Consider the following 9,751-nt stretch of genomic DNA (forward strand, 5'->3'; position numbering starts at 1 on the left):
CCGCTGAATGTTTCTCACTGGACGAGTTTCAGGCGTACCGATTGTTACTGTTTTATTGATACTGTTCTAGAATGCGCTGCTGAGGTGGCAGGACGTTGGAGTAGCTCTGTACCTCACATTGAGATTAATTCTTTTTTCTAAATTTCATTCCTGTTTTTTCTTGGAAGAAATTGCATTTTTTTGGACAACTGTTCCTTCCTGCCTTGGATGCTGTGCAACTGGATTGATTTTTCCCAATACTTTTGTATATTTTGCTCTTTTGTTATGATGCATAACCATAGCAACAAGGTGGTTTACAACAGGGAGCAGCTGATTAACATTGGAAAAGCAGAAATAATTCGACAACTGAAGCCAGAAATCCCACTGGAATTGAAAAGGAGGCGTCGTGGATGCAGAGCTGGAGCAAAGAGGAGAGAAAGAAAGAAGAAGTTCAAACCATCTCTGCCATCCGTCATCATGGGCAATGTAAGATCGTTAGCTAACAAGTTGGATGAACTTCTAGCCTTGACAAGGACTCAGCAAGAATATCGGGAATGTAGCATTATGTGTTTTACTGAGACATGGCTGCAGGATCATATCCCCGACTCCAGCGTCTCTCTGCCGGGCTTCCTGACTGTACGAGCAGATCGAGATTTAAAGAGTAGCAGGAAAAGGAAAGGGGGTGGATTGGCAGTGCTTGTCAACAACAGATGGTGTCACCCAGGACATGTTACTGTGAAGAGTTGTCTCTGCAGTCCTGACATTGAACTATTGGCAGTAAGTTTTCGTCCATATTATTTGCCAAGAGAGTTCACCAGTGTTGTTTTGGTGGCTGTTTACATTCCACCCTCAGCTGTTGCCGACACTGCATGTGATGTCATCAGTTCCGTTGTTGCTAAGATACAGACACAACACCCCAATTCTTTTGTGGCAATATCTGGTGATTTTAATCATGCCTCACTCTCTGCTACACTGTCAACTTTTCAACAGTTTGTCAGCTGCTCTACCAGAGAAAACAAGACATTGGATTTGTTTTACACAAATGTCAAGGATTCATACATTTCCAAATCAAGACCTCCCCTGGGAAAATCAGATCACAACCTTGTTTTTCTCTGTTCAGCATATAAACCCCTTGTCCAGAGACTACCTGTCACAAAAAGGACTGTTAGAAAGTGGTCACAGGAAGCTGAAGAAGCCTTACAGGGTTGTTTTGATGCAACCGATTGGATTTCTCTTTGTAAGCCACATGGAGAGGACATTAATGCCATGACTGAGTGTGTGACTGACTATATAAACTTCTGTGTGGACAACACCATCCCCACCAGAACAGTGAGATGCTTCCCTAATAACAAACCCTCACCAGTGAGCTAAAGGAACTATTGAACAAGATAAAAAGAGCCTTTAGGGAGCAAGACAGGGAGTTACTGAGGAGTATACAGAAGCAGCTCAAAGTCAAGATCATAGAGAGCAAGGAGGTGTATAGAAAGAAGCTTGAGAGTAAACTGCAGAGGAACAATATCAGAGATGTGTGGTCAGGAATGAAGAAGATCACAGGCCTCAAGCAGAGGGAGGATCGGATGGATGGAAGTCTGGACAGAGCAAATGAGCTGAACACATTCTTCAACAGGTTCAGTTCAAGAACAAGCTCACCATCCTCCCCTCCTGTTCCCAGCCAAAGAGACATCCCACCCTCCTCTGACCCACAGCTTTCCTGTAACATCTCCACCTCCACCTCAGTCTTCAACCCAATCAGGAGATGCTGCTGTCCCCTTTGCCTCCCCCTCCCACTTTTCTGTTTCTAGAAGTCAGGTGAAGAGGCAGTTGGAGAGACTGAACCGGAACAAGGCTGCAGGTCCAGATGGTGTCAGCCCCCGAGTCCTGAAGGCCTGTGCAGAGCAGCTCTGTGGGATTCTGCAACACCTTTTCAACCTTAGCTTGACCCAAGAGAAGGTACCACTGTTGTGGAAGACATCCTGTCTGGTTCCGGTACCAAAGAAAACTCACCCTTCAGACATCAATGACTACAGACCTGTTGCCCTGACATCCCACATCATGAAGATCCTGGAGAGACTCCTGTTGACCCACCTGTGTAAGCAAACCAGCACATATCAGGACCCCCTGCAGTTTGCTTATCGCCATGGAGTTGGAGTTGAAGACGCTATCATACACCTGCTTCAACAAACCCACTGTCATCTGGACAAAGCAGGCAGCACTGTGAAGATCATGTTCTTTGATTTCTCCAGTGCATTTAACACAATCCAGCCTGATCTGCTTCGTCTGAAACTCCAGAAGACTCAGGTGGAGGCCTCAACAATCACCTGGATTAATGACTACCTGACAAACAGACCACAGTTTGTCAGACTGAAGAATTGTGTGTCTAACCAGGTGATCAGCAGCACAGGAACACCACAGGGGACTGTACTCTCACCATTCCTTTTCACTCTGTACACTTCAGACTTCCAGTACAAGTCAGACTCCTGTCATCTACAGAAATATTCAGATGACTCTGCAGTTGTCGGGTGTATCAGAGATGGACAAGAAGCTGAGTACAGAGAGCTGGTGGACCGCTTTGTGGCATGGTGTGGGAACAATCATCTCATCTTGAATGTTAACAAAACAAAGGAGATGATTTTAGATTTCAGGAGAAACAGGGTCAGATCAAACCCTGTTTCCATCATGGGAGAAGAAGTGGAGGTGGTTGAGGAATATAAATACCTTGGTGTTCATCTGGACAACAGACTGGACTGGAGACACAACAGTGAAGCAATCTACAAGAAAGGACAGAGCAGACTGTACTTCTTGAGGAAGCTAAGGTCCTTCAAGGTTTGCATCAAGATGTTGCAGATCTTCTACAAGTCTGTTGTTGAGAGTGTCATTTCCTCTTGCGTCATCTGTTGGGGCAGCAGCATCAGAACCAGGGACCTAAAAAGACTCAACAACCTGATAAGGAAGGCTGGTTCTGTTCTGGGGACGACTGTGGAACCTCTGGAGACAATAATGCAAAGAAGGATTTTGCATAAAATCAAGAGAATTATGGACAACCCTGAACATCCTCTCCATGAGACTGTTATCAGAAAACAGAGTCTCTTAAGTCAAAGGCTTCTTCAGTTTGGATGCAAAACGGACCGCTACAGGAAATCATTCCTGCCCACAGCCATCAGCATCTATAATAACTCCTTGATTTAATTGAGCTACATCAACATTTAATTTCCCTCTGGGATAAATATTTTTGAATTGAATTGAATTTTGAATTTGAATTGAATTGATTATACTGGAGCACCAAACTAACTGTGCGTTCAGACCGAACGCGGTGCGAATTTTTCGCGTGACGTGATTACATACAAAGTCAATGCAAAGACGCGAATTCTAGCCGGCGGCGCGAATGACGAGACACGAATTCGCGCAAGTTCAGAAAATCCAACTTTGGCGAAATATTCGCGTCACGACAGCCTATCAGCGTTGCGATTCTGGACGACAGTGACGTCATGCGTCCCGGGATCTTTTTAATTGATTTATCTGCCACTCACCGGAGACAAATGGACAGGCGCTCTGCAGCTGAAATGGAGTCGTGTCTGGGTCAGTGACATCATCCAGAGGTGCACTCAGCTCGGAGAATTTCACCGCCTTCTCCAGGAGTTGCGTCTGGATGACGGCCGCTTCCAGCGGTATTTCAGGCTCACCAGGACCCAGTTTGATGACCTGCTCGGGAGGATCGATGCCGTGATCTCTCGGCAGGACACCAACTACAGGTGCTCCGCAGCTGAAATGGAGCGTCTGTAGTAGGTGTCCTACAACCGCCATCGAGCTCCCGCTGCACAGCCTCCTCACCAACAACGGAGAGCAGAGCCTGCACCTCCTCAGCACTCCAGGCTCCTCCTCAAGGGAACCGGTCCTGTGTGCTAGGTACCCCAAGCAGATGGGTTACAAAAATGGTAATGGGTACCATGGGACCGGTGCGCTTTCGTGGTAGTGGAAACACTGAAATAAGCGAACCGTTCGGACTGCATAGTGGAAACGGGGCTTTAGTGTTCTGTCATTCTTTGACGGTCGAATGATGTGCAAATCCCAAACACAGATGGTTTGATCCAATTCGCCCTGGAAAAATGATGATGTATGTATAGTCAATCAAATCAAATCAAATCAAATCAAATCAAATCAAATCAAATCAAATTTATTTATATAGCACATTTCATGTACAAACAGTTCAAAGTGCTTTACATAAAATAAAAGCATTGCAGCAGGGAGTGGAAGAAGCATTAAAAATACATAAAAGAATATAAAGAGAAACAAATAAAATAATTCAAATGAATTAAAAAAAGTTCACCGCCAGAGCTGTGTGTCACTCAGAATCTGGGCGAGAAGATTTAAAAACAAGCAACAGTCAAGATAAGTTAAAAGATGCAGATTTTGCAGATTTCATGCATAGACACATGAGAAAAGAAATGTTTTTAACCTGGATTTAAAAATTTCTACATTTGGTGAAAGTTTAATCTCCACTGGCAGTTTGTCCCACTTGTTTGCAGCATAACAGCTAAATGCTGCTTCTCCATGTTTAGTCTGGACTCTGGACTGGACCAGCTGACCTGAGTCCTTGGATCTAAGAGCTCTGCTAGGTTTATATTCTCTGAACATATCACAGATGGATTTTGGCCCTAAACCGTTCTGGGATTTGTAAACCATCAGCAGGCTTTTAAAATCTATTCTGTGACTGACTGGAAGCCAGTGTAAAGATTTTAAAACTGGTGTGATGTGTTCAGATCTCTTAGCCCGGGTTAAAACTCCAGCAGCAGCGTTCTGGATGAGCTGCAGATGTTTAATGCTCTTTTTGGGAAGTCCAGTTAAAAGAGCATTACAGTAATGGAGTCTACTGGAGATGAATGCATGGTTGAGTTTCTCCTGGTCTTTTTGGGAGAGGAAACCTTTCATTCTGTTGATGTTTCTGAGATGGTAAAAAGCTGCCTTGGTGACAGCTTTGATGTGGCTTCTGAAAGTCAGATCTGAGTCTATCAACACTCCGAGGTTACGAACTTGGTCAGTGATTGTAAGGTCCCGAGTCTCAAGATATTTGCCAACGCTGACCCTCTTCTCTTTGCTACCAAACAGAATGATCTCAGTTTTGTCTTCATTTAATTGTAGAAAATTATCTCTCATCCTGGTGTTTACTTCTCCAGACACTGGCACAGTACGTCTGCTGGGCAGCAGTCGTCTGGTGACAGACACATAAAGTTGTGTATCGTCTGCATAACTGTGATAATTGATGTTAAAGTTCTGCAATATCTGACCCAAAGGGAGCATATACAAGTCGGGCCGCAGCGCCCGAGCTGGCCCCAGAGCCTGACTTAGCCACAGCCACAGAGCCCAAGTCAGCCTCAGAGGCCACAAAGCCCGAGCTGGCCCCCACAGAGCCCATGGGGCCCCCGGACCCACAGTTTGGAGCCCCTCCCTCCCACCCTCAGACTTTTGGGATGTCTGGGAGCCATCCCTTAAGGGGGGGGGGGGGTCCCCCCTCACCGGACGGTCTCCGGTTTCCCCTCCTGCCACGTCGTCGGATGTCCGGCCACCCGCCAGACCATCGCCTCCTGCCGTCACGTCGCAGGAAGTCTGGCCGCCCGCCATTTAGGAAGGATATTTATTCTTATTAATCTAATTCTGCTACCAAACTCAAGAGGCTGCAGGCTCCACCCACCAAGGTCATTATATATATATTTTTTTTGCTAATACAGTTATAATTAATATTGTATAACTATGACATGTCTTTAGGCAAACTTACTTATTTAATATAAGATGTGTTCCAATTAAAACTATGCTTTGTGTTTAATTTTTCTGTAAGTGTGTAATTAAATGTCATAATCTGTGTTTTATGTATGTTTAGGACATATCCTGAGTACTCTCCATATGTTTCCAGCATTTTCATTAATAGAGGCAGGCCTGAACTTGGATACTTTATTGCGATCAATACATCATCCGCATATAGACTTATTTTATATTCCACTCCTCTCATGGAAATAACATTTAATCCTTTCATGACGTATTGCTTGGGCCAAAGGTTTGATGAATAAATTAAAAAGGTTGGGGCTGAGAGAACAGCCCTGTCTGCAACCACGTTGTAAAGTTATGGAATTAGACAGACTGCCATTAACCTTAATTCTCGCAGTAGGGGGTGGAGTAAAGTGCCTGAATACAGTGTATAAAGTCCTTACTGAAGTCAAATTCCCACCCGACTGAATCAAAAGCTTTTTCAGCATCTAACCTGAGGATAATGGCACTAATTTGGTCCTTGTTAATCCATTCTATGGCACGTAGAGCTCTTGCCAACAGTTTTGATGCTATTAGGCCAGTCTCATAATATCTTGGTTTATTGAACCTTGTATTTTTCTCCACCTCCTTACCTAATATTTGATCTATTTCCTGTTTGGTATGTCTGATTTGTTGTATAACAGAGGGCTCTTTATGTAGTAAGCCCTAAGTAAGTAAGCTTTATTTGTACAGCGCCTTTCACAGACCAGGGTCACAAAGCGCTTTACAGTTACAACAGAAACACACAGTTAGGAAGTACATACAAGTATAAGTTTATAAGGCCAAGGCAACTCAGTGACAATCTTAGCAGCCCGAAGACAATTAAGCAAAAACCTGAACAAATAAATAGGTCTTAAGTTGCCTTTTGAAGGCGTCAACAGACTCCATCGAACGCAGAGAGAGCAGAAGATCGTTCCAAAGCCTGGGAGCAACAGCCTGGAAGGATTGGTCTCCTCTGGTCCAGAAACGAGTGCATGGCACCATCAGTAGATTCTGATCCACAGATCTCGAGCTGGGGTGTAAGGCTGGATCAGATCACTGATTTAAGGTGGAGCCTGACCATGCAATGCTCTGAAAGTTAAAACCAAAATTTTAAAATCCATCCTTGAAGAAATTTCTTATATGTGTTTGCTCCAAATCTCTCAGTTTTTCCTGTTTCCTTTTTTTTGAGTGCAGCTGTCCTGGCTATAATCTTCCCCCTGGGAACGGCTTTAGCTGTATCCCATAATATACTAGGGTTTACTTCTTCATCATCATTGTCGGATGTGTAGGATCATTCAACATACCAGTATTAAGTCGCTGCAAAGGTTTTCGCTGTCTACCATCTAAGTGTAAAGTTAGAAAAATCCCTCAATGGTCTGAAAGAGTCCCCAATTCTGCAGTATTTCAGTCTATGTAGGTCTTTATTATACATAAAAATAAAATAAAAAAAATCAATCCTTGAGTAGGCTGTGTGTCTTGCAGAATAAAAGGTGTATTCTGGGGTTGATCCATTCAGGGCCCGCCATACATCAGTTAGTCCATCAGTTATTTTATTCAGTTAATTTTGTTATTTTATATTAAAGTGAATTGCTGGATAATAATTAGTTTTCCTAGTGTTCATGTCACTCAAAAATATGCATCTAACTCAATTCAGATTCGAGTCAAATAGTTAAAAAATTGTTTCACTCACAAAAAAAGGGGCTAAAAAATTCACCAGACAAGGAAGGGTGAAGGCAATCGGTTTCAGCCGGCCCTTCTAATGAGGTGTCCCTTATTTATTTTTCAGGGAGTTGGCAACCCTAGACATACCCGATCTGTTTCCAATCTCCCTCTGAAAGGTTGCGTGGCCAAAAATCCAAGAGTGGTGAGGACCTGGACGTGTGGTGGAATTGGGTTTGATTGGCGTGTTTCTCTCTGGAGTTGTGGCTCTAGCAAGCTGCATATTTGCAGCAGCACAGTCCTTGGCAATCTAAATCGCGATGTCAGCCATTCGTTTGTCTCTACACGGTCTCTTCCAAGAGCCTGACGCGTATGAACGAATCTGTGCGTACGAACGGTTCTTGCATGAGGCCCATTGTTCAAACAGTTGAGACTTTGGTATGGAGGTACCTCATTTTGATCATGTTTTACACTGTAAAGTAAATATTAAGTGGCTATTTCACTGTGTAGTTGTTTTATCCCCAACATAATGCTGTTTTCACACACATAAATGTCCTCTCATCTATATCATGTTCTGTTAAATAATTTAGCCTATTTAAACTAACACAGACTTCTACTCAGCCAACAGAAAGAAGGCAGATGCCCGTAAAACGGGTGGTGGCCCATGCACCGTCACCTCTAACAGAGGCTTAGTAGCTGGCCCTAAACCAGAATAATGGAAGGTGGCTGAGGGAATCCCTGGAGGGAGTCCACCCCCAAGACACAAATGCCTTTATGAAATATAATAGGCCTATATATATCTTTTTTAAGCCTGTTCATACAAATATGTATGTATGTCTTTTTTCTTTTGTCCCAACAAAATTCTGATGGTGCCGCTCAAAAAGATAATTGTCTGGAAATGCTAAAACATCTATCTGATAAACACCTCCCGACAAATATTTAATTCTCTGCGCAATAATGCTGCACCTTCATCCACGGGATCGTTGTCAGGACATGCCATGTTTGTGAAAAAAGTCGTCTCCTACTGTTCCTAATCTAGAACTAGAAGAACTAGGCTACACCAAAACTCGCCCTGCTGACTGAATGAATGAGGAAATCAAATGGCGTGTGTGGCTGAAAGAGGGCGGAGACAGAGAGAAACTCAGGTTCCTTGGAAAGGAAAGTTAATCAATTAGATCAGAATCAGAATCAGAATCAGAATCAGAATCGCTTTTTATTGCCAGGTATGTGGACACACACGAGGAATTTGACTCCGGTTACACCTCACTCTCTTTAGTGCAACAATTACAAAAAAATAGACAAAAAATAGACATAGAACAAGATTAAATCAGAAGTGCAAATTGGTGCATGGTGCAAGGATGAAACACTGAAGTCCGGTTTTAGCTGTTTAACACAGAGACAGCCTGAGGGAAGAAACTGTTCCTGTGTCTTGTTGTTTTGGCGTACAGAGTTCTGTAGCGCCTTGCAGAAGGGAGGAGTTTAAACAGTTTGTGTCCAGGGTGTGATGGGTCTGCAGAGATGTAACCTGCCCGTTTCCTGACTCTGGACAGGTACAGATCCTGGATGGAGGGCAGGCTGACACCAATAATCTTCTCTGCAGACCTTATTGTCCGTTGCAGTCTGTTTTTTTCCTGTTTGGTGGTTGATCCGAACCAAACGGTGATGGATGAACAGAGAACAGACTGAACAATGGCGGTGTAAAACTGGATCAGCAGCTCCTTAGGTAGGTTGAGCTTCCTGAGCTGCCGCAGGAAGTACAACCTCTGCTGGGCCTTTTTGATGGTAGTGACTGTGTTGGTCTCCCACTTCAGGTCCTGAGAGATTGTGGGGCCCAGAAACCTGAAGGATTCCACAGCAGACACTGCGTTGTTGGTGATGGTGATGGGTGGCAGAGTGGGGGGGCTTCTCCTAAAGTCCACTGTCATCTCCACTGTTTTTAGCGTGTTCAGCTCCAGACTGTTCTGACCACACCAGCAGACCAGCCGTTCAACCTCCCGTCTGTATGCAGACTCATCACCGTCCCGGATGAGGCCGATGACTGTTGTGTCATCTGCAAACTTCAGGAGTTTAACAGACGGGTCTCTTGAGGTGCAGTCGTTGGTGTAAAGGGAGAAGAGCAGTGGGGAGAGTACACACCCCTGGGGGGCACCTGTGCTGATGGTCCGGGTGCTGGATGTGATGCTCCTCAGCCTCACCTGCTGCTTCCTGTCAGTCAGGAAGTTTGTAATCCACTGACAGGTGGAGGAGTGCACAGTGAGCTGGGTGAGTTTGTTGCGGAGGATGGCTGGGACGATGGTGTTGAACGCCGAACTGAAGTCGACAAACAGGATCCTGG

Source organism: Odontesthes bonariensis, chromosome 23 (genome assembly GCF_027942865.1).
Source record: "Odontesthes bonariensis isolate fOdoBon6 chromosome 23, fOdoBon6.hap1, whole genome shotgun sequence".
Lineage (NCBI taxonomy): Eukaryota > Metazoa > Chordata > Actinopteri > Atheriniformes > Atherinopsidae > Odontesthes > Odontesthes bonariensis.